This window comes from Mustela nivalis (genome assembly GCF_964662115.1).
Source record: "Mustela nivalis genome assembly, chromosome: 12".
Lineage (NCBI taxonomy): Eukaryota > Metazoa > Chordata > Mammalia > Carnivora > Mustelidae > Mustela > Mustela nivalis.
Window position 1 is genome coordinate 52,582,608 of NC_139031.1, and position 24,763 is coordinate 52,607,370.

Below are 24,763 nucleotides of genomic sequence, written 5' to 3' on the forward strand. Positions count from 1 at the left end.
AGTTCCACTCTCAACAGCATTCTCATCATCCTCTGTGGGCACCACAGAGGTAAGTGGATGGTTTCCTGAAGCAACTGAGCAGTGGCTTGCTTTTGTGACTGCACCTCTGACACTCATTTGAGTTTCTCTCTGCAGAACATACCAGAAATTTGTTATTGCCACCTCCACCAAAATTGATATCAATAGTGTGAAAATCCTTGAACATCTCACTGATCTTACTTTAGGAAGAAGAAGCATTGAAATCCCAGACACCAGGAAGATGAGATGTTTGACACAGAGAAAGAGAAATACCAGCATACAGAGCAGCATAAGATTAAGGAGAAAGCTGTGGACTCACAAATTCTGCAAAAAAGAAAAGCTATTCCTCAACTGCAGGGCTAAATCCACTCTGTGTTTTCTCTCACAAGTGGAGTTGATCCTCAGAAACTGATGTTTTAAATTTCTTACAAAAACCTAATTAATAACTTATACAATTAAAAAAAAAAAAGGGTGTGTGTGTCTGGGTGGCTCAGGCAGTTAAGCGTCTACCTTCAGTTCAGGTCATAATCTCAGGGTCCTGGGATTTAGCCCCAGGTCGGGGTCCTGCTTAGTGGGGAGACTGCTTCTCTCTCTCCATCTGTCCACCCTCCCAGTGGTGCACTCTTTCTCTTTCTTTCAAATAAATAAATAAAATCTTAAACAAACAAACAAACACCAGGTAGTATTCAGCAAATTCATTCTTTTTTCTCTACTGCAATAAGAAAGGAGCTCCAGCAAAGACAGTTAGGTGGAATGCCCTTGTAGCTCAAGAGTTTGTTAGTTTGTTTGGAGGAACATGTGAGTAATCTTTTAATCAACAGGACACTTCATCATTACCACTTATAGAAAATACAGTATGCCCTGTTTTCTTAAATGGATACCCCATCTTCCCTCTTGCATCATAGGTCCCAGGCACACTAATTCTATAAATGCCTTCCTGGTAGATGTTCTCATCATTCCCTAGAAATATCCATGATGGTGGGAGGAGAGCACAAGTGTTATGAAATGTGTGCAATCAGCTGTATATCCTGTTAGGTCTATCTTCTGTGTCTCTTAGCCCTGCATTTCACGTAAAAATTCAGAAAATGCTTAAGTAGAAGTTCAGAGTAATATCCTATTTCTCAAGGTGAAATAAACAATAGAATAAAAGCAAAAGGATTTGTATAATATAAAGATCAGTTGAGGTTTTATTTTAATCCAAAACAAACATGAAGGAGCTTTTATGAATATCCAATTTTAGATTCCTTCATTCAATAAATATTAGGTCAATTATTTCCAATATATTCTTCCATTTGTGTATCCAACTGTCCTCAGAAATATTCATATTTATTTTTAAATCTTTTACTTTAGGTGTTTTTATTAGTTATCTATGAATGGTTAAGAAGTTCCTAAAATGTGGTAGCTTAAAACTACAAGCTTTTACTAGCTTGACTCCTGTCGGTCAGCTTAGCTGGGTGTCTCTGGTTTGGAGACTCTCACAAGGCTGTAATCAAATATCTTCTGGGGCTACAATCATCTCAGTGGTTGCTTGGAATAGTATTGGTGGCTTTCAGATTCACTCATAGTTCTTGTGGTTATTGGCAGGCCTTCAGGGCCTCTTCCTCCCCCCTCTCTTCTTCTCTCACCTTCTCTTTCTCTTCTTTCTTGGTGATAATTTAAATGTACCCATCACTGAGACGAGTGGATTTCTGGTCTTCTGCTATAGTAAAAGGTAAAGAGAGATGCTATGGTTTAATGGAGCATTTCCCAAAATGTGTTTTGTTAATATAAACAAATATTTGCTAAATAAACACACAGTACTATAGGAAATGATGCTGAATTTAAAGTTTTTGTTAGTGTTGTTAATTGCCAGACTTCACAGAAGCTTTAATGTGTGCCCTGCTTATCTCTGGAGATACCTTCAGTATGGGAGATTACTCAAATACATTTTACTAAGAAACTCTTTTTACACAAAAATATCTCTTGGAATCCATGGGTCATTCTTTGACAAATGCTGCTTTCATGTATTTTATCCTGGACAGAGGCCTAAGTCATATTTTTTTTTTTCTACACCTAACTAAGCTTTACTCTACCTCCAGCCTCTAAATGAAAATAATAAAACCTGACCTTCACCATCCTCTGAGGGGATATTATAAGATTCAATAAAGTAAACATAGCAAAACATTAAAAAATATATATATATTATCCTTGCTCCCTATTGGATCTTCAATAGGAAGACACCACAGAGCAACATTTTATAGTGCTAACTTTTTAAATCATTTAAAAGCATAAAAATCAAATCAATTCTAAAAACTACTAAAACTACTACAGTGAATTTAAAATGAATTTGAGAGCAGTAGGAGACAGAGAAACACAATTGCTTGTAACTGAGCAGGAAGGGCCAAAAGGAAAGGAGACCCCTGAGTGTCCATCTTTTTTCTTTTTCTTTTTTTCTTTACCAGTTAATTCTGTTTCCCTGTTTTCTTTCAATTTTAGTTTCTTTCAGCAATTGCCTCAGGACTGAGGAGAAAGGTCACAGTGAGTAACTTTATTCTCCTAAAGAGGAGTACTCCTCTCCTGTGCCCATTCAAATCCTGCTGAGGAACTTTCTCTTAAGAGTCTTCTTTTTTGTTATAGGCCTGTCTATTCACTCATGAACTGACTGAAGTATCAGTTGACTTGAATGGGAGTCAACTAATATAAATCTCTCAGAACAAGAGCTGAAAGTTGAATTTAAAGAATAAGTTTAAAGGTGAAAGTATAATTCTTATTGGCACTGTATTTGGAGGTGGTGGCATGTTGTTTCTATCCTCACCTCCCACAGGAAGATTCTGAGAAATTCAATGAGATTACTTCAATCCTACCTTGACGATATCTGTCATCCATCAGAAGTGAGTCCAGTTGTAGCTCTGCTTATGACTGGGGACCTCATCTCTTCATCTTTAGAAATGAAGCTTTGCCCACCCTGTAGCATTGTTGTAAGAACTAAATGAAATACCATAGATTCATCCAAGGGTACTTAGCAGGCTTTCTTTAAATGGTAGCCCTGGGTTTTCCTTTAGTTTAGATAGTGTTATCAGATAATATACTTCAGGCCTAACCATTGGAGCAACTCTAAAATCAAACTGCTTTTTGACAATCAAAAGGCGGAATTCTGTTCCTTGCAGTTTTGCCCATTAATTTATGTAGTAATTCTTTCTTGATTAGTGCATTTTTCTTTTTCTATAAAGACTTAAGACTATCATTTCATATGCTTATTATTCAAGTATGGGCTTCATTTTAATTTTGGTCTATTCTGTGTAGCAAAATAACCCTTCCACATGTGTGTTTTTTAAAAAAATATGTATTATATGTTGATTATTTACTGTGGTTTTTGCCCAGTTAAGGTATTACTAAACAGTGCTCTTGCAATAGACAAGGTCACATGCCTTAGGTGAGACAGAGGCTGTGATCTGGACCTCCATCATTTATGGGGAGGATCTGAGGATGCTGGAGTTTGATTTTCTTGTCCTGCTCCAAGGGCAAAGTATGTCCAGTGACTGTACTTATATGGTGGGAAGTATATGCTATAGAGAGGTAAATGAGAAGATTAGAGAAATTACATAGATACTGATTTTGAGACACTGAATCTATATCCCAGCCATCCCCATGTTCCAGTTGTCCAGCTCTCCAAACCACTGAATCAATAGCATGCGTTGCATCACAGAGAAAGTGTGGCCCAGCAAACTCCTGCAAACAGGATTTTTAATGGATTTAATAATGGATTTTTTCCCCTATAATCTGAGAGCAAACACTTTTGATTATTACAAATGCCTGGCTTACTTGAAAAAGTGACGATTTTCTCAGAACTCCAAGACAAACATTCAACTTGAAGAGGATCATGCAATTTACATGATGGAACTAAAGAATAGGAGGAAAAGGATGCAGTGCAAGGACAATGGGAAGAGGAAAGCCTGTCCAATTATTGAGAGAGACCACTGCCGACCCCAACCCCTGCCGCCAAAAAAAAAAAAAAAAAAAAAAAAAAAAAAAAAAATCAAGGTCCTATTGTTCTGATTTTCTCCTTAAGGACAAATCCCAAAGAAGAAATTAACAATATCTAAGCAGGTTTGGGTATTCTAAATACCACTGGGGCTGATGCTCTGTCTTTTGGGCATGTCCTGGGAAAATGTAGTTTCATGCATTTGAAATATTGGGGGCATTTATGTTGCAATAGCTGAAGAAAGTATTAAACAGAGTGGCCCTGAGTAAAGTCTCATTTTGGTGTTGTGGTGAAAGCAAAGAAAAAATCTTGTCACCGCTCCTCCACCCCCCCCCCACCCAATGCCATTCATAAGTGCTACATAAACTGGTGATCAATAGGAGGACTCCTTCTAACGATATGGAGGGTAGGGTGTGAGATTCTTGTGACTGGAGGCTAGGGTGAAATCCATGGACATCAGCAATAGTAACTGGACGCACTCTAAAGACCAAGCACGACAACGTAAACTCAAAAGGATAATCAGTGGTCACATGATCACAGAAGAAGCCACAACAGAGGTTAACTCAGAAACCAAGCCGGATGTGATGTATCACCTAGAGACTTGGATGTCCCTCCCCCATGTCAGTTTCATTCTGTACCCAGATACTGTATTTGGAAGGAGAAGATAAAGCATTTAAACCATGAGAGAATCTTAAATACAAGATAAATATATATATTCTGATTTTTTGGTAAGAAGCTTTTAGAGTACATAGGATATTAGTTCAAAAACTAAATTAAAGTTTTGATATCTGAATGTATAATTGCTAAATTCATACCTTTTCCTACATGCAAGAGAGCCATGACTTTGGGGGAGCTGTTTTAGGGTATAATTTGTTTGACTTTGAACAAGAATCCTGAAATACGAAAAATAAGCCAAAAGCTATTAGGACATTCTTTAACTGATGTCTTTCATTTCCTCCTTGGCATTTTAATTTTTACCCAGGTACCCTGTGTACCAGGGTAGCTGAGGCCTGAGTTTTAAAAGAGAGTTTAATACCTTTCTAGAGGCTACATTTTAGCCTGGAGGAATCAAAGTGAGAAGATGCACATGTCAACAGTATAGTCTGTGGAAGCACCTTGTGAACTTCATTTGCTTAAGCTCCCAGAGCTCATATCTGCTGACTCTTAAAGGGATTTGCATGTTGCTTATTCACGTAAGCCATTCTTTGATAATGTTCATGGTAATGGTGTCCTCTTCTCTAGCCATCCCACTGTAGTCTCCTGAAAGTTTGGAAAGTAGAAGCCAAGAGTAGTTGTAATATATAGATGGCCACAGGACTTGATTCAATAGGCAGGCTAAGAAACTGAGGTCCAGTTACACATAGAGAGTCCAGAAAAATAGAGAGTCTGGAAAATAACAGACCAAGACAGGCAGGCAAGATAAACTCCAGAAAGCTATGCTAAGACAGGGAGAAGTAGCCAAGTATTAGGAAAGTCTAAGGCTTATTAGATCCAACTCTAGCTGAGAGGTTTGGATAGTGAGCAGTGACTTAAATTTAATAGTACGCAAAAGGCTATGGGAAGCAGTAACCCCTAATTTGCTTCTTGCTCAGCTGTAGAGATAGATTGAGTATGGATGGGTCTGAGAGAAAAAAATTTCAGAAATAGATAAAAAATGGCATACTCTGTAAACATGGTGAATGACTTCTTGTTTTATCGCAAGTGGTGATCGTCTGGAGGCATGAGTTCATTTGCCTTGTGTTTAAAGGCAAACCTCTTAATGGACCAATATGATCCACTTTCCAGGTGAATTTCTACAACACTTTCATTACTGTGGTTGTTGACTGGTCCCTGCCCTGTATCTATTCCCAAGGCTGATTAACACACTTCTGCCTATTTGTCGTCTCTGAAGCCCTTGGTTGGTCACTGCCTACTCCAGCTGTACTCTACTGCCAGGATATTATTTTCTTCTTGCTGTCACTCTCCCCAGTAACTTCAGCTCAGCCTCAAAGCTGTTTGTTATCGGTAGTCGTAAGTGGTAACGTGTTGTGTTACCTAATGCTTTCAAACTCAATGGTTACGACGTTCAAATAAGATTTTACAGGAGAGGCCAGGAAAACGAAATAAGTTTATAAATTTGTTAATTGTCCTGTGATGTTAACAGATAAACATACTGGCTTTAAAAATTCTGTAACAATAAGTTTTTTAAAAACTGGGTATTCAAGTGGTAAACACATCAGGGTCACTGAATACATAATGACTGAATAGTGATAGTTTAAACTTTTAACTTTGCAGAGTTTTAAGGTACCTCTTTTTTTTTTTTTTTTTTTTTTTTTTTTTTTTTTTCAGAAAGACACTTTCTTAAAAAGTAATGTCTAGGGGCACCTGGGTGGCTCAGTCGGTTAAGAAGCTGCCTTCAGCTCAGGTCATAATCCAAGGATGCTGGGATAGAGCCCCACATTGGGCTCCCTGCTAAGCTCCCTGCTTCTTCCTCTGCTGCTCCCCCTGCTTGTACTCTCTGTCAAATAAATAAAATCTTTAAAAAAAAAGAATAATGTCTGTTGGCTACTCCTAACCCTCTTTCCTAATTGTGAAAGAAAACCCAACAGGAAGTTACAGAACTCACTGCTTTACTCTGTGCCAACTCCCTCAGACCACACAGAAACAAAACCTAGATGATTTGGCAGAGTTTTCAGACCTGAGGAGAGACTTGGCAATGTGACAAGCAGAAGGGAAGCTTACTTGGTGTCACTAGGCCAGGACAGAAGAGTGGTTACAGGCATTGCTACAGTGAAGGCAGTGGAAGCAGCTGTAGGAAATTTGTCCTAGTGGGTGGGGAGAGAAAACATGTTGGTTCACTTGATGTCAGGATAAAATGGAAGTTGGCATTTTAGTGAGTTATTGAGACCACAAAGATTGTTTGTGGATGGAGAAGAGATAGTGCTGGTACGTTGCTTTAAATACTTGATATTGCCACTTTCTAGGATTAAGGCCATGTTAAAATAGTGTCTACAAACTTGGTTTGGATTGAATCCCAACTTAAAAATATAATCTTAAAAAAAAAAAAAAAACTAGATATAGAGATACCTTCCAGACTAATGTATCTTTATATTATGTCTTTGAGGAAAATAGATTTATTATTTAAAAAAATTACTTTAAAACAAGTCATATGTTGGGTTAGGTAGATCTTATAAGGGCATAGCATTTTTGTTAACTGCAAATGTCTTACCAGATAAAGGGCTAGTGTCCAAGATCTATAAAGAACGTATCAAACTCAACACCCACAAAACAAATGATCCAGTCAAGAAATGGGCAGAAAACATGAGCAGACATTTCTCCAAAGAAGACATACAAACAGCCAACAGACACATAAAAGATGCTCAATATCACTTGACATCAGGGAAATACAAATCAAACGACAGTGAGATACCACCTCAGACCAGTCCGAATGGCTAAAATGAATAACTCAGGAAACAACAAATGGTGGCAAGAATGTGGAGAAAGGGGAACCCTCTTACACTGTTGGTGGGAATGCAAGCTGTTGCAGCCACCCTGGAAAACAGTATGGAGGACCTCAAGAAGTTAAAGATAGAGCTACCCTATGGCCTAGCAATTGCACTACTAGGTATTTACCCAAAGGATGCAGCACTACTAGGTATTTACCCAAAGGATGCAAACATTGTGATCAGAAGGAGCACCTGCAATGCAGTGTTTATAGCAGCAGTATCCACAATAACCAAACAATGGAGAAAGCCCAGATGTCCAGTGACAGATGAGTGGATAAAGAAGAGGTTGTGTGTGTGTGTGTGTGTGTAGACACACCTATATTATGTAATATGTAATTACATTGATGTGGATGGAACTGGATGGTATTATGCTGAGTGAAATACTTCGATCAGAAAAAGACAATTACATGGTTTCACTAACATGTGCAATTTAAGAAACAAAACAGAAGATCATAGAGGAAAAGAGGGAAAAATAGAATAAGACAAAATTAGAGAGGGAGAAAAAGCATAAGAGAATCTTAACTCTAGTAAATAAACTAAGGGTTGCTGGAAAGGAAGTGGGTGGGGGAATGGGGTAACTGGGGATAGATATTAAGGAGGGTATGTGATGTAATGAGCACTGGGTATTATGTGCAACTGATATATTATTGAACTCTACATCTGAAACTAATAATACACTATATGTTAACTAATTGAATTTAAACAAAATAAGTTAATAAAGAAGTAAACTTAATATAAATTTTAAAAATTTATAACTCTACATTCTGTGGAATAAGATTAGTAATATTAAGTTTTATTGAACACCTACTATGATCCAGGCACCATGTTTAGTGCTTTACATTTATTTTTTCTTTGAAGTTTAAAACAAAGTCTGAGGAAGGTACCATTTTTATTTTGACTTAGGAAAAAATTGAGGCATGGAGAAGCTAAGACAACTTGTTCCTGTCACGGATATAGTAGGTACAAGATCCAGGATTCAGTTCTATATGTGACTCTGTAGTTTTTTTTTTTTTTTTAAGATTTTATTTATTTGACAGAGAGGGAAATCACAAGCAGTCAGAGAGGCAGGCAGAGAGAGGGGAGAAAGCAGGTTCCCTGCGGAGCAGAGAGCCCGACGTGGGGCTCGATCCCAGGATACTGGGATCGTGACCTGAGCTGAAGGAAGAGGCTTTAGCCCACTGAGCCACCCAGGTGCCCCGTGACTCTGTAGTTAACCCTGTTTAACTGGGATTCTCAGTTGCTAATCTAGTTTTCTACAAAAACTGTTTCCCAAAAGCAAATTAGAATCACAATGATAAACCACTACATATTCACTGAAATGGCTTAAACCTGAAATGATTTACAATACTAAATGTGTCAAGGATGTGGTGCAACTGAAACTCTCATACTTCACTGGTATAGTATTAAAGGGAGCAACCTGTTTGGAGAAGAGTTTGACAGTTTTGTGTATAAATGGCATACACTTAAACAACCTTACAATTCCATTCCTAGGTATTTACCAAGAGAAATGAAAATATGCTGGTACACAAACATTCACATTAGCTTTGTTTATAATATTCAAACATAGAAACAATTCGAATATCCATCAAGCAGTAAATGGATAAACCACTTTTGGCGGAAACATGCAATGCAATATTACTCAGCATTGAAAAGGAGTGATTACTGATACTTAAAACGAATGGATAAGACTCAGTATCATGACTAGCAAAAGCGGACAGACAAAAAAGTGCACATTCTGTGAAATTCTAGAACAGGCAAAACTAATCTTTACTGATATAAAGCAGATTAGTGAGTGACTAGTACTGGAGATATAGGATTAACTTTATATGGGCATGATTAAAATACTGGATGATACAAATGTTCTATATCTTCATTTCATTGTGGTTACACAAGTTTACGTATTTGTCAAAACTCACTGATGGAACCATAAGCTTAAAATGATCATAAACTGTATGCTTAAATTACCCCTGAATAATGTTGATTTAAAAGTTTGCTCTTTTTTATAGTTCAATCTTTATTGCCTAGGAATTCCCATATTTCTTTGAACTTTCTCCTGTTCCATCATGTATATCTGGGCAGGAATGAATGTATAGTAATATGTATTGATTTATTTATGAAATTGTGTACTTACCTGATTATGAACTAGATTACTTTACAAAATTGAATTATATATATTTTTGTTTAGTGATTTCTCATGTTTGTCTGTTTAGTCTTTTTTTGCTGGCTAGATCAGTTAAAACACTTGATTATTCTAATTGTGTGAAAAACTATGCACTCTGCCAGAATTTTCAAAATATCGTGTATAATGCCAAATATTCAGATAGAAATAAAATGAAAATTTGAATAAAACATTCATATTTATTGGCTCTATATTAATCAAAAGCCGCTTAAACTAGTACCTCATATAAATGAAACAATGGAGAAGTTCTTAATGGTGAGCTTGAAGTGTTAGCTCCTGAATTATCATCTAATCATCTCATATATATTGGATTGTAGTTTTTGCAAGTTTTAATTTCAGTTGAAAGTCAGTGTGCTGTCATAGGAAGAGTTTAAATGTTGAAGTCAAGTGGCCTGGTTTGAATTTGAATTCCAGTTTTACCACTTACCTGCCAGGTGACTACGGGTAACTGCCTAAATTTTTGATTATCCACTTACTTAATTGAAAAATAGAGATAATTTCATTGGATTGTGACAAATAGGACAAGTGTGGGGCATATAACAGATATTAATATCTAATATCCACAATTCTTATGATTTATTGTATTAAATGTAGTATAGTAAGAATCCTAGCTTTAAAATTAGAATCAAAGGTTTAAGTATCTTTACATATTCACTGGCTTGGAGCCTGGGGCAAGCTCTTGGACCTTTTGAGTGATTTTTTAATTGATCCTTTATTTGTGAAGTGGTTATAGTAATGACATTGGTTTATTTTGCAGTTTAAATGAGACTTTAAAAATTGAAATATATATAATACCTGGTACAAAGTAAGACCCCATTAATATTAGTTTGATTTGAAATCCAAGTTTTATTGGATCTCTCACATAAAATGTATAATTCTATTCAATAGAATATTAAAAATACTATTCCGTTCACCAGCCATGCCTAAAGATAAGTATTTACACAAACTTAGCTTAAGAAAAAAGAAATACTGAGATAAAAGACTGAGCTTTTATTTTATCCAGATCTTAGATATTTTAAAAGTACAGCTAAAGAACTGGTCAGATAATGCAGAAGGCTATTTTATGATCCTGTACTCCAAAAGCTTCTTTGTATCCTTTGTTAGATTTTTATGAAAGTCCAGAAGGTGGGAAACAGAAGGCAATGCAACTAATAATAGTACAGCACTGATCATTTTTTTTGACAGCACAACTGTTTCATCGTAACTTGGTTATTAAACAGATGAATTAAGCAGATGTCAAAATAGACTTGAAGCTCCAGGGATTTTAGCTCTGTAAAATAATGTTATAAATTATTCCTCCACTGGGAATGCTTTTTTCCAATTGGACACTTATTATCAAAAATAATGAATAAAAAGCTATAATAAATAACATAAAATAAATGAACACATATAATGAAAAACAGATAATATTGTTTGAAAATGACAAAGTAAACTCTTAAGAGAATAAAGCATAATAATAAAGCTATGTGTTCTAAAAAACGTGAACATAGAAATATTAACACATTGTGGTGTAAAAATGTAGGCAGCGTCATATCTTCTAAACTTTTGAATGAGAAAAGAGTATGTTGCGGGGTGCCTGGGTGGCTCAGTGGGTTAAGCCACTGCCTTCGGCTCAGGTCATGATCTCAGGGTCCTGGGATCGAGTCCCACATCGGGCTCTCTGCTCAGCAGGGAGCCTGCTTCCTCTTCTCTCTCTCTCTGCCTGCCTCTCTGCCTACTTGTGATCTCTCTCTGTCAAATAAATAAATAAAATCTTTAAAAAAAAATTTAAAAAAAATTAAAAAAAAAGAAAAGAAAGGAGTATGTTGCTTATCTTATTTGTCTCTGAATGTCAAGGCAGAAGACCAAGTGGACTCTATATTTCTGCATAATACTCTATTTGTCTACTTGGAGGTTTAGTTATTCTGATTTGGGGATATATATGGTTAGATGTCAAGATATGTTGGCACCATCATGATTTTTAGTTAAATATGCACAGGCATGGGAGGCCTTTTAATTTCCATAAACTCATTTTTCATATTTTTTTTTCATTTTTCCTATTTAGTTGAGGAAATAGCTTGTATCATCTTTTTTAAAATCTTGTCTGGAAAACTGAGTTCATTTCACATAAAATGATGGAAGTAAAACCACTGGCATTTAAAATAATACAGGTTGATTCAATTAAATAGTTTAATTAAGAATTTAAACCCCATGTGCAATTATTTTCTAAAAAAAGTTACCTAAATAACAGCTTTCCTCATCATTCCTTTATTTTTTTATTTTTTATTTTTTTTATTTATTTATTTGACAGACAGAGATCACAAGTAGGCAGAGAGGCAGGCAGAGAGAGAGAGAGAGAGAGAGGGAGGGAGGGAAGCAGGCTTCCCGCGGAGCAGAGAGCCCAATGCGGGGCTCGATCCCAGGACCCTGAGATCATGACCCGAGCCGAAGGCAGCAGCCCAAACCACTGAGCCACCCAGGCGCCCCCTCATCATTCCTTTAACTGCCTTCTATTCTCTCTACATTATCAAAAAGATCAAACCACAGCACTGTATATTAACACAGGGCAGTCTAGTTTGGTCATGAGTAGGTTACAAATAATATAATTATAAAGAGTTAATAAATCATAAAGAGAAACTCATCAGAACAAAAAACTGAATCACAACAAAACACTAGCTAGATAAAAATTTCTATGTGAGGAGCAAAATTATAAGCTCATTATATGGGGAAAACCCTGTGTTTCATAAATCTGTGTTGTGTTTAATTACTACTTTCTATACAATATCCTTTCAACAATTGTGCAACTTTTTGAGAATAGTTACTTGCCCCAGACTTGCATGATTAGAATATGGTAAAGTTTTTATTAAAACCAAAATATTCTGACTTTGTGTTTACTGTTCTTTTTATTAGGTTGAATAAAATCAAAATCACACAGAACTGGAAATGTTTATTTAACCAATAGATTGTTCATCTTTTTAAAAATAGAAACTTTATATTCATCAAGTAATTTTGGCAAGTTCAAATTTACTATCTAGTCTGTAGTTTATTGATTATGCTCATAAACATTCACACTTAGCAAATTTACTTTTTCCTATCTCTATTTCATAAATGAGAATGTTTGATATTTGAGTCACTAGTCATATGCGAGTAATGGAGCTGTATCAGTTAATTAAATTACCAATAGTGAAGTATCACAAAGGGTATGAAAGGCTTAACTTCCTGTTTCTCAGTTCATTTTAATGGTAAATTTTTATGAATTAAAATAACCCAACTATTTTAAAGTTTCAAAATATGATTTTTTAAAATATTGAAGACAAAAGCTTAATGAATTTTCTGTGAACAATCCAAATATAATTCAATAACCCTGACCTCTGACTAATTCCACAAGAATTTAGGACATGGGCATAGCAGATAGCTCTGCATATTTACCTATCCAGTATCCATGTCCTTTTCTTCTGGTATAATAGCATCTTGACTTTCATTTGGGAACCACCTTCCCTACTTTTAGTCTAGGCTCCAGAGCTGGGCACTCTAGGGCTGGTCAATGAAAATCCTTCTGGTGTTCTTTGGAAAGAAGAGCTCTTTCTCATACTGGGTTTGCAAAGATGGAAGGAGCTAAGCCTAAGTTGCTGGGGCCATGTTGTTAACAGATGGAGAGAGCTTACCAGCAAACGAAATCAGCATGGAAAATAGGAAAGTTAAGAAATGGAATAACATAGATTTCTAATATTATATTTTCAAACCAAGATTTTACTTTTGGACTTTAGTGAAATGAGCCAACATTTCATTCATCCATCCATCCATTTATTTATCTCATAAGCCTGTCTGATTTGAGTTTCTGCTACATATAATTAAAAATATACTGATTATTACAACGTGTGGAAGGATGATGTTAGTGCTTCACCATGACTGAGTTCAAAGTTAACAACTTTGAGGATTTTGTGAAGGTATCCTGATCTCAAGTTCCTATTAGGGCCTTAGATATTTTGTTATGCAGAAACAGTAACACATTTACTCAACCATAGCTTCTGGTAATGAGATATATGAATACCTAAGCTAGGTGTGCTTGTTTGGCATTACACACACACAAAAATAAGGGGGTTTCCTTTGAAAAGAGCAGATGAAGTAGAGAATGATCAAAATATATGAATTAAGGATCATAAATCTAATGAATGTTATTTATAATCAAAATTATATGAGGGGCCCCTGGGTGGCTCAGTCAGTTGAGCTTCCAGCTCTTGGTTTCCACTCAGGTCATAATCTCAGGATTGTGGGATTGGTGGGGTCAGCTTAAGAGTCTCTCTCCCTCTTCCTCTGCCCCTCCCACTCATGCTTTCTCTTTTTAAAATAAATAAACAAATCTTTAAAAAATTATATGAGATTTTTCTTTAAATGTAGGTCCAGGGTTACTCTTTGTATCAACTAATATGAAAGCAGCATGTTCCCCTAAATAAAGGCCAAAACTTTTTTTAGAACGTATTTTTAATTTCTCAGGTCAGTAAGAAAGATTTGTTTCTTTAAAAGTGGCTACTTTCTTGTTTGATTTCTAAGCCTGTCCTCTCTCCCTGTTCTCCCTCCACAAACATTTATGGCAGTCTCGTCTGTGCCAGACATTGTGTTAAGTGTAAGAGAGACAGGAGTGAACAAGTCTGACATAATCCATTTTTTATAGATACTTCTTAATTTTATTATAAAGTTGTTACAGAAAAGGTAGAAAGGTGTTGTAAGATCTGCCAGAATTATAGATACTTCCATTCTCTAGGCAAGATCATATTGTAGGTATTTTATGTCAGACAATGAGGTAGAAACCACATAACATCATTTGTATTATTGTCAGGTTAGGAAACAAATCCTTAAGAAGCTTCTTTAAAAAAAAAAAAAAAGTGGACGTTTAATTTATGTTTTATTCCCTAACACATTGAATGCAGTAACAGCTCTATCACTGGCACTGCTTCTGCCCTTTCCCAGAGACATTCTTTTCAAGTATCTGAAAAGTCCTGCACTCTGAAAGGTAGCGTGGCTCACTTGGTCATAGGGATTGATGACAAAAGTTGACCAAGGTACCCTGAAAACAAACAGGCAATCTACCATGAAAGGGGAGGAATTCTGACCTCTTCTATTACTCTATTTAGCGAAGAAATTTTGGATTGGGTGACAAAAAACTCACAACTTATTTTTAACGAGTTTTGGTACAGATAAGCAAATTTCATCTACTCTATTAAAGCAACTTAAAAGACAAACACGAAAATAGGACTTCCAGGCAAAATGAAACTTGTTTTTATAAAGGACTGTAGTGTGCTTTGTTTTTTCTTCCTTGTTCAATATGTAAGCTATTTCTGGAAGGGTCATAGTTCTTGAGATGCATGGTTGAAGGATAGCAGACAGTAATCATGATGGTCAATCTCCGTTTCCTTTGATAGAAAAAGTACTCTTTATATAATGGTGTAAGGGAGTTATGTCCTTTGTAAAGGAAATTTTCCAGGATTTCAAGGGCACTCAGCTCATGCCTAGTGAATGGTAACTCCAGTCCCTTGACTAAATCTATGCTAATTAGCTTCTATCAAAGCCTTGGTTAAAATGTGTTTGCCAATTGCTCTGTTTACTTTAGGAATTCTCAGGTTCTTAAATATGTTAATATAAATAGTGTGCAATAGGGATAGTATGTGGAATTTCCCCAAATTATTTGACCAATGACATTTTTTCTTCTCATGGAATTTATTAATACTAGTGTTCCACAGAATGAACATCATGAAGTTAGGTGCTGATCTAGAAATGAGCATTTTCTCTGCTAAAATCAGTCAACTGTTTTTATTTCAAAAAGTGTGAGGAGTGTTGCCACATTTAGTGTGAAAATTAATGGACTATATGAAAGCAACGGCTTAGTTTCTTTCTTCTTCTCTAGTTTTACTGAGATATAATTGACATAGAGTACTGTGTAAGTTTAGAGTATACAGTGTGATTTGATATATGGATCTATTATAAAGTGGTCACCCCAATAAGGTTAGCTAAAACTTCTATCACCTCACATAATTACCTTTTGTGTATGTGTGTGTATGGCGAGAAATTTAAGATTTACTCTGTTAGCAACTTTCAAGTATGTAATACAGTATTGTTGACTATAGTCTCTATGCTATACATTAGATCCCCCAGAATTTACTCATCTTACAACTGGAAGTTGTATACTTGACCAACATCTCTCTATTTCCCCCAAACTGCAACCCCTGGCAATTACCACACTGGGAACCACCACAAACAACACACCACAGAAACCCACCATTTCTATGGGCTTGACTTTTTTTAGACTCTAAATATAAGTGAGATTTTTCAGTATTTATCTTTGTCTGAGTTATTTCACTCAGCATAATGCCCTCAAGGACATCCATGTTATCCTCAAAGGTAAGAAGTCCTTTTTTTCAAAGGTTACATAATATTCTGTTTTTTATATATATGCCATATTTTCTTTACCCATTCACCTGCTTACAAATACTTCGGTTGTTTTCATGTCTTGGCTATTATGGATACTGCTGCAAAGAACACAGGGGTACAGATAACTCTTCAAGAAAGTGATTTCATTTCCTTTGGAGATATAGATATAGATATAGACATAGATATAGATATATCTCCATCCAGAAATGGGATTGCTAGTTTACATGATAGTCCTTTTTGAGGAACATCGAGATTAGTTTTTATAGTGGCTATATTAATTTACATTCCCACCAAGAGTGAACAAAATTCCCTTTTCTCCACATCCTCGCCAACATGTGTACTCTTGTGTTTTTTTGATAATAGTTTCTAATAGGTGTGAGGTATCTCATTATTGTTTTGATTTGCATTTGATGATTAGTATTATTGAAGATATTTTCATGTACCTGTTCACCATTTATATGTGTTTGGAAAAATGCCTTTTCAAATCCTTTGCCCATTTTTAAAAGAGATTGTTTCTCTCCACCCCCCACCTCCCACCAGTATTGAGTGTGTAAGTTTATTATCTATTTTGGGTATTAACCCCTTATCAGATAATATGGTTTATAACTAGTTTCTTCCTTTACATAGGTTGCCTTTTCATTTTGTTGATTGTTTCTTTTGCTGTGAAGGATTGTAGTTTGATGTAGTCTCATTTATTTTTGCTATGTTGCTTATGCTTTCGGTGGTAACCAAAATATCATTGTAAAGTCCTACTTCAAGAAGCTTTTTCCTTATGTTTTCTTCTAGGAGTTTTAAGGTTAGAGTATTAATCCATTTTGAATTCATTTTTGTGAGGGGTGTAAGATAGCGGTAGTTATATTTTTTTACATGTGGAAATCCATTTTTCCCACCACCATATTCAATCTCTTTATTGAAGAGACTATCTTTTCCCCAGTGAGCATTTTTGGCTACTTTGTAAAATATTATTTGACTGTATATACATATATTTCTTTCCATGCTCTCAACTCTGTTCCATTGGTCTTTGTGTCTCTTTTTATGTCAGTACCATACTCTTTTTATAACTACGGCTTTGTGGTATACTTTGAAATCAGAAAGTGAAAGTTTCTTAATGACCATATAGAAGAGACTTTAATTTTGTTAAGGAACCCCTTTCTTTGGGCTGCTTCTAAATATCAAACCCACTTTTTAAAGATAAAGATTTGGGGTTGCCTGAGTGGCTCAGTTGGTTAAGCGCCTATCTTCAGTGCAGGCCATGATCCCGGGGTTCTGGGATCTAGCCCGGCATCAGGCTCCCTGATTAGTGGGGAGCCTGCTTCTCCCTCTCCCTCTGCTGCTCGCCCCCCACAGTCAGATAAATTTTTTAAAAAATCTTAAAAAAAAAAAGATAAAGATTTGGTTTTCACTTCTGAAACCAGTATCTTATCACCTGCCTAAAGCAGGTAATACTGTACCTGTACTCTCTCCCACGCCCTCCACACCAGAGGTGTAACATTTTCCATATCTGAAGTCCAGTTTTTCTCGAAACATAAGACAAGCAGCCTTCACAACCTCCATACTAAAGCATTCTGCAGGCTAGATCTCTCTTTCTTCCTCCCTTCCTCACTGGAGTGGAGATAGGTGAGAAGAGGTCAGAGGTCAAAGCTGGGGCAACCCATAGTTTCTTAAACATAGTAGATTTGAACTAATGATTTGTTAAGTGGAGGAATAAATGAATTAATAGCAATAAGGTAATATTTTTGAATTTTAATTTTTTTTTGTTTTTGCATTTTTGCCTTGTCCTTTAACCTTTTTTTTTCCCCCTTGGCTATGATAAACACTGAGGATTGTCCAGCTGATAGTCCATCATGTACACTTGTACAAACATGCAAACCATGAGCGGGTCCTCAGAAATGCAAGCCTCTCTTTCAATTTCTGACCTTTGTCATTTCCTCCTTCTAAAATATTATAGGCCTTGCTTTTCCCTCACCAGCTCCTAATCTTCCTCTAGATATCAGCTCAGATATCACTTCCTCTAGGAAACCTTACTGCTTAGATGGGGATAGATGATACTTTTATCTTCTCCCAAAATACTCCCTGCTAACATTTACTTTAGCCCTTAAGATTATGTGTTGAAATTGCCTACGCTTTTCTGATTCTCCTATTACATTTTAAACTCCCCTGGGCAAGCACTGTTCACTCTTGTATACTCTGTGCTTAGCATAGTGCCTGGCAAGTGAAAGCTGCTCAAAGATATTCTGGTTATTAGTCCAGGGTTACACAGCTAATGAATGGCAGATCTGTGATTCAAATCCAGCTTTTCATGACTTTGGGGCATTTGTTTTGTACTGTGCTGAAAAATACTACCTCTTACTCTCCCACATACTCACCGAAATTCATAGCTACTAAAAATCTAGTCTTGAAAGTATTGCATGGTGCAGACTGACTGTCAGGGAATGATCCACAGCTCAAGTAAATTATTCTGAATACCTTCACTGAAGTGTGATGAAAGTTGGCACCACCTGTGGTGTTTCTACTGCAGCATGTTCTGCCGGAGGAATGGGCCCTGAGGCCTTTTTCATGTGATGGAACAATAATAATACCTACAACCCAGCCATTTGGAATAAATAGGCCATGGGTGAATTGCATAAAATGACCTCTCCCAATCAAAAAATGTTATTCCATAAAATACATGTAAAAGTTAGCAACTTGTTCATTTAGGTTAAGAGAAATGAACTGTTTTGTGGATGTTTCTAATAATGGAAGAAATTGCATTTTAAATCTTTTCACTTAAGTATATTTTAACTGAATTTTCATTATGTGTTGTAAATTATAACCTATTCGTACTATAGGACAATGTGTCTTTCAGTCTCAGCTGCAATGATGAATTATGCAAATGTCTCTAAGTGTTATTTCTTCTTAATTATTTTGATCTTCAGCTTTTAGATTATGGTAACATTATAGGCTGCTGCAGCTGAAAAGAGAAAAGAGAATTTGATAACAATTCCTACAGCTGTACACTGTGTTTTTTTATACCCTTGTTACTGAGAAAGTTTACTTGTAATTCAGGTGGCATGGGCTGAACACATAATTATTCATTTTAGTTATTCACTCTTTTTAATAGATTTGATGTCTGAAGGCCTTAATTGCCAAGTATCTACCTAGAGCAGAGGTTGTCAAACACATTGTGTTTTAAACCAAGTGAGTTAATGTTTTTAAGTAAAGATAAGTAAAGAGATTTAACCTCAAAATATGTATTTCCGAGATCTAAAAAAATCACACGATCTGGGACAGATGCCTGTGCAGCACGATCTCCTGGATTGATGGAGCTGCTGCCAGGCTCCTTTCAGGCCCAAGTGTCTCTTGTCCCTCACAGCCACACATTTCTTCCTTTCGTGTTATCTCCTCAGCTTTCTTAGCATTATTTGTTTTTTGGTTTTGTGTTTGTGTTTGTTTTTTTGTGTTTTATTTTGTTCTGTTTTTTAAGTAAGCTTTATGCCTGGTATGGGGCTCAAAACTCACGGGCATTGATTTCTTTATATCTGGGCTAAACCATTCCTCTTTGAATAAATAATAACTGTCAATCAATCAAATGGATTCAACAAAACCTATTTTTTAAGATCCATAGCTACTGAGTTCTTAAATTTGCAAGTGCTCCGGAGCACTTTTTTTTTTTTTTTTTTTAAGTAAGATGACATCACCACTGGAATAAGTTAAATTTTTGTCAATATTATTTTGTATATGACTTAATTTGGTTCATTAAGAATGTATGGGACATCTGTCTGTGAAGCCCTGAGGATATAGCCATCTTCTTTCAAGGAACTTACTGATCTTCTCTACCAGTATTGGTCAACTCTCAACAAACCAGCCATAAAACTTTGGACTTGGGGTAGGATAGGCTACAATTTATTAACTAAAACAGTATTAGAAGAATTCAACTTCTAAGAACTATTTAGAAACACGTTAATTCATAAATAAAGGTCAAAGAATTTTCATCAGAATTAAAGAAACCTAAATCCTTAAACTATATTTCTTATCCCCCCCCCCCCAAAAAAAACCCTAAGTGTTTTATATAAGCATTTTTCTTCTTGGGGAAAAAAATGGACAGTCCTTGAAAAGTAAGGTTCACTTGTGCTCTCACTGAGCATAGTTGTAGAAAGTAGGTCATTGCTTTCCTCACCAAATTAACTAAATATGTTAGCCTTGAACTTCAAAGAAAAAAAAACAAAAAAGGAAGAAATTGTTAGTACATTGTTAGTACTCGAGCAGTCATGGTGTTCATGGATCTTTTCCCTAGTTAGGAGACAGCTGTTTACATGCTCTTTGTCCTGCTTTACTGCCGTCTAAATACTTCATTGTTTCTTCTACTTTCAAGACAGAAGGGCACAGAGATTTGCCAATTCCTGGCACCAGCTCTCCTGGCTATAGCCGTGGCGTGGCATTTTTATTTTAGACATTTTCATTAGTTTGATCTAATTTTCTACAATTATGGCAACATAAGGAAATGAATCCATTTCATTTATCTATCTATCCATGAATAGATAGAGTTATAAATCAGTTACCAAGCTTGAAGTAAGTCTATCAATGCATTTTTTACTCCTGAACTGCTTCTCAATCTTCTTTAAAAATCCTGTGGTTCTAACAATCAGTACCTCTTCCCTATAAGATGGTACTGGTCTCATAGGTAAGTAGAAATTATATACTTACTTGTTTTGTCCTACAGCCATGTTGACTTTCTTGAAGCCTCCGACAAACTCCACACGCAAGTCAGTATATTTGCTCCTGAAGTTCCCTCTAAATGAAACCCCAGTACCTTCTTTCCATTCAATGATTTCCTAACTTTCTCAAACTGTAGCACCATTTTTGCTTTCACCATTCCATCAGTGGATCTGCTTTAGCTGAAGTTCCTAAGGAGATGCACATTACCAAAAGCAATAGATTCTCCTCAGTCTTTCTCTTCATCTTTCTGCAGACTCTTCCTTGGAACTGCTATTACCTTGCTTGACAGTCTCCTAGTTTGTTCTTCCCTTCCTACTTAGTTTCTTTCACAGATTTCTCTTCCTCTGCCTATCCCTTAAATAAAATAAAACACATTTTATTTTTGGAGCTTTCATGTACTTATCTCTTCCTGGAGTGATGTATGACATACTTCTATACGGAGACACATTCCTAAGCCACCAGCTCTCAGAGCTGTATCTTTAGTCTAGATCTTATTTTTTCTTTCCCCCAAATTTTATGTCCCACCTTTGAATATACATATTCATTTATCTGGAATACAGTACTTCAGCTTCAACTTACATTTTTTGCATCCAAGCCCAATCCTCCTCTTTTATTCCTTATCATTGGTAAAGACTACTTTTCTTTATATATGCAAACATCTAAGTTAAAACCTGGGACTAATCCTGATCTGCCTTCTCTTAATAAGGAGTTCAGTCATTTACTCCAGGGAGGTGGAGAAGAGTTACAAAGACCATTGAGTTCTGCTCCAGTGACCTGCTCCATGTCATGCCTGCTGACTTCTAGGTATAGGCTCCCAGATTTTTGCTTTGGTGATGTAATTATTCTTAGGATCTAACCTCAGGCTCCTTCCACCCCCACTGAAAATCTAGTCAGTGATTTCTTAAAATGTAAATCTGTTCTCATTACTCTCAAGAACAAACAGATGACCTTCTACAAGCTCATTGCCTGTAACAGAGGTTTAAAAAAATTTTTTTAATAAATAAAGGAAATGTTAAGTAGAAGCCTAAACAGATAAAAGCTAAGAAGCTTTTTACTTCCAGCAGGCCTGAGAGGACTCTATTCTATAACTTGAAAACCACTGGCCTATGATAGAGAATCCAAATTCTTCCATATAGTACACAAGGCCCTCTCTGTTCAGTCTTCCCCACCCTCACACTTTCTCACCAGCTCTTCACAATATTGATCGTCCTGCCTTTCCCTAAACTGGTCACTTTTGTTTGTGGCCTCTGCTGTTTCATATCCTCTACTAGATGCCTGAATGCTCTGCCTCAACTTGTATGACATAATATCTGGCTCATCTTTTTGACAAACTGTGTCCTCAGTGGCATATCTCAGTGCTCCCCTGTCCTGCCTACACCCTATATCCCCAGCAGCATTGATTATTATTGCTTTTGAGCATGGCTATATATATCTATATATAGATATATATAGATATCTATATAGATATCTCTGTATCTCTCTCGATATAGAGATAGATGGAAAGGTATAGATAAAAATATATAAATATATGTAATATATATAGAGAAAGGTATAGAGGTATAGATAAAATATATATAAACATACATAATATAAATAAAAAATATATAGTTTAGTTATACTTCTGCTTTATATATACATTTATTTTAGGTTGTTTATGAATCAAATTTCTCCCATGTTATGAATTCCTTGAAAGTGAATTCTGTACTCATCTTTGTATTCTCAGTCTGTAGCAGAATATTTGGATCAAATTCAATATCTGTTACCCCTTATAGTGATTTTAGGTAATTTTCCTTTTTCTGGATATATTACTTACAACATCTAATCCTTTTCCTCAGAAGCAAAAATGTACTTACCCCACTTTTGCACAGTAGGACACAGTTCTGCAGTGTCCTACTATGGTTCCTTTAGTTATGTTATCAGTATGTACCAACTAAGAGTTTTTAAATTTTCATTTAAAATTTTGGAAGTTTTTTTAATCATCCATTCATTTGTTAATTTATACAATAAGCACTATCAAGAACCTGTAGTGTAGTAGGTATAGAGAAAGTGAAGAAAAACGGAGGGAGAGAAGCACTTTACTATGTTGAGATTTGCTGTCTGTGGTGATAACTTTCAAACAACACATTGGGGAAACTTAGAAGAGAAAGTAAGTTATAAACTAATCGAAACAAAAATTAAAAAATTTTAATACACTAATTCTTAGAACACATGGTGAAATTTAAGAAAGGATCGACTTCACAATTCTACCTTTACTTTTAATGTGTCTGCCACATTAAAGTCATTATGACTTCAGAAGTGTATACTTACATGGTGCAAAACTATAGCCAGAATTCATTTTCTGTCTAAAACTTCTATGATATCTTCCTCATAGTAAGCCAACTATGAGAATTTCTTCAGTATTTCATACCTATTACTTATATATTTGAACAAAGTAGTTTTTCTTATCTAAGTATAGTTGATACACAATGTTACATTAGTTTCAGGTATATAACTTAGTGATTTAGATTCATATATTATGCTATGTTCACCACAAGGGTAGCCACCTGTTACATTGTATTACAATGTCCCATTACATTGCTATTATAGAACAAAGTGTTTTTATCCATTTTGGCAGGGGAGGTGGGGCAGGGAGTGGTTTGGTATACATGACTGTAAGTCATTAAACTGGAAATTAAGGATTATTATTATTTTTATCAAAAGTCCTGAGTTGGTTATTTGAAAAAAAAAAAAAAAATCCAGACCCTCTGATTGAAGATAACTCATGGTGGGCTGCCAAAGTCAGATGACTCTTGCTTAGAATGTTCAAATTTTTATTCAATACACATAGAAAACACTTGGCTTTCCATGGACTGGTTTGCATTTTTAGGAAAGGAAAAGGGAAACTAATACTTATCAAATGTCACTTATGTACTAGGACGATGTCAGATGTTTTTCCTTTAATCCTTTCAACAAACCTAGAATCAAGTAGAAGATGGATCTCAGTGGGAGTGGAGTAATTTCCCAGATTCTTCACTAGAAATTAACAGTCTGATTTAGAAATCAGAGCTCCTCTGTGCAGTATTGCCTCAGACACAAATGTTCAAGGCCAGTAATAAATAATATTACCCAAGAAAACGGGATAAAATAAGCCATTTTTAAGTGATAACACTTCTGGCCTGACCTTCTTGTTACTGTTTATCTCAGTGGCGCATTCTGTATTTGTAACTATGACTCACTTTTTGCTATACATAGCTCATTTCTAGTTTTTTTCCTAAGGCTTTGAAGTTTATTAGAATTGTTTTTATGATGCAACGTATAGGACCTAAAAAGTCTACTAACTGGAAATCACAAATTTTCTTTAAGATTTCTTTATTTGAGAGAGAGAGAGAGAGAATGCGGGGGTGAGGGGCAGAGGGAAAAGGAGAAAGAAACTTAAGCAGACTCTATGCTGAGCATGGAGTCCATCACAGGACTCAATCTCATAGCCCTGAGTTCATGACCTGAGCTGAAACCAAGAGTTGGATGTTAACTGACTGAGTCACCCAAGTGCTCCAATTGTCTGTTCTTTTAAATTATTATGTGTTTTGTGGTTCTTAAGGTTTTCAGAAATCTCCCATTCTTTGGTGCTTTTATAGTACTCTCTAGTCCAGCTTCTGTATATAATGCAAAGAGATTTGCTGTTCAAATATAAGATTGCTGTTAAGTTAGTTCTAGAACAGAATATATTCAGGGTTGGAACCAATATGAAGTTTAATACTTTTTCATTGAATTGAGAATTTCATATTACAATTTTATTTCAAGATTATTTATTTATTTATTTATTTATTTGACAGACAGAGCTCTCAAGCAGGCAGAGAGGCAGACAGAGAGAGAGGAGGAAGCAGGCTCCCGGTTGAGCAGAGAGCCCGATGCGGGGCTCGATCCCAGGACCCTGGGATCATGACCTGAGCTGAAGGCAGAGGCTTTAACCCACTGAGCCACCCAGTCGCCCCACAATTTAATTTCAAAGCTTTAAAATACATTGCAATTGTCATTTTAACA

At 35.9% G+C, this 24,763-nt stretch overlaps 1 protein-coding gene and 1 long non-coding RNA gene across 5 annotated transcripts in view; one reads left to right on the top strand and one right to left on the bottom strand.

Moving 5' to 3' along the window:
• Positions 1–24,763, top strand: part of MACC1 (MET transcriptional regulator MACC1) — a 227,013-nt gene that overhangs the window by 123,394 nt on the left and 78,856 nt on the right. The window lies entirely within an intron of this gene.
• Positions 1,337–21,037, bottom strand: LOC309845063. Its single transcript, XR_014301010.1, has 3 exons — positions 20,732–21,037; positions 2,862–2,962; positions 1,337–1,717 (listed from the first exon to the last, which is right to left on the bottom strand). It is a non-coding gene; the product is annotated as an uncharacterized lncRNA (long non-coding RNA).